The sequence below is a fragment of the Otolemur garnettii genome, unplaced genomic scaffold (assembly GCF_000181295.1).
Source record: "Otolemur garnettii isolate 467f Iridium unplaced genomic scaffold, OtoGar3 scaffold00087, whole genome shotgun sequence".
Lineage (NCBI taxonomy): Eukaryota > Metazoa > Chordata > Mammalia > Primates > Galagidae > Otolemur > Otolemur garnettii.
The window spans coordinates 6,229,433-6,231,023 of NW_003852482.1; positions in this window are offsets into that span (position 1 = coordinate 6,229,433).

Here is a 1,591-nt window from a genome sequence, read left to right on the forward strand (position 1 = left end):
GGACCTCTGCCAATCTGTCAAGTTTCTTCCCACATTGTTTTCATCTGGTTTCTGTAGTCTCATGAGCTGTGTTTTCTTCCAGTAATGGATCTTGGCCTTCTCCTTCCCCTTCTTCTCCGGGGTGGTAGTCATTGCCTGGTTTTCTAGCCCACCACATGATCCAGGAATCCTGAGTAGGGTATCTTTCTTGTAGGATTCAAACAACCAACCATGTGTAAAACCTTGAAGGCAGCAGGAACCAACATCTGCTTTTTCTCATCCGGGGGCATCAGGATCCTACTATACACACAAGGCTGTCCAGGGCACTCTGGCCTTGCTGGGTCTCCAGGGCCCGCACACCTTGCATAGTCTGCCAAAGTATGTGGCTAGGCGCCTGGAAGTGGGAGTGGCCACGGGATGGGCTGGCGTTCTTCACTTGCAGAGGAAGGTACTTTAACTTGCTGATGAGAATGTTGATGCCTTGGCAGTGTACAGTCACTACCTTCCGGCCCACCAGCACAGGCTACAACCAGCACAGGCTACAACGGCCATCAGGCAGTCCAGGAGATGGCCTTGGACATAGAGCACCAAGCCTGCCCCTCTGTCATCTTCAGCAGCTCCCTGGGAAAGACATTGTGAAATTTACTGTGAGGCTGGGTGTGGTAGCTCATACCTGTAATTCGGGTACTCTGGGAGGCTGAGGTGGGTGGATTGCCTGAGCTCAGGAGTTCGAGACCAGTGTGTGCCAGGGTGAGACCCTGTCTCTAAAAAAATAGATGAGCATTGTGGTGGGCACCTGTAGTCCCAGCTACTCGGGAGGTTAAGGCAAGAGGACCACTTATGCCCCAGAGTTTGACGTTGCTGTGAGCTATGATGCCAGAGCACTCTACTAAGGGCGACAAAAGGAGACTCTGTCTAAAAAAAAAAGAGAAAGAAAGAAAGAATGATACAAAAAGAAAAGAAAAGGAAAAAAAAGAAATTTATTGTGCTGGGTACTGGACATTTTTATATTCCTACAAAGTTTTTTTTTTTTTTTGCGGCTTTTGGCCGGGGCTGGGTTTGAACCCACCACCTCCAGTATATGGAGCTGGCACTCTACTCCTTGAGCCACAGGTGCCACCTTTTTTTTGAGATAGAGTCTCAAGCTGTCGCCCTGGGCAGAGAGCATCACAGCTCACAGCAACCTCAAACTCTTGGGTTTAAGTGATTCTCTTGCCTCAGCCTCCCAAGTAGCTGGGACTGTAGGTGCCCACCACAACATCCAGCTATTTTTTGGTTGTAGTTGTCATTGTTGTTTGGCAAGTCTGGGCTGGATTCAAACCTGCCAGCTCCAGTGTATGTGGCTGGTGCCTTAGCTGCTGACCTATGGGCACTGAGCTCCTACAAAGTTTTTGAGCTTAGTTCTGGGAACTTACTTAGAAATAGTTTGTTCATTTGGGTCTTATTCTTAAGCTGTGTTAGGTGAGATCAGATTGGCATTCTGTGTTGCACCACTATTCCCCCACTACTGAGGCAAAACCTTCCTAAATACTGTACACAAAGGAAAATGAACTTTGGTAGGAAGAGGCACTATTCTCTGCCCTAGACTTCTGAAGATTTTTTTCTTTTTTTT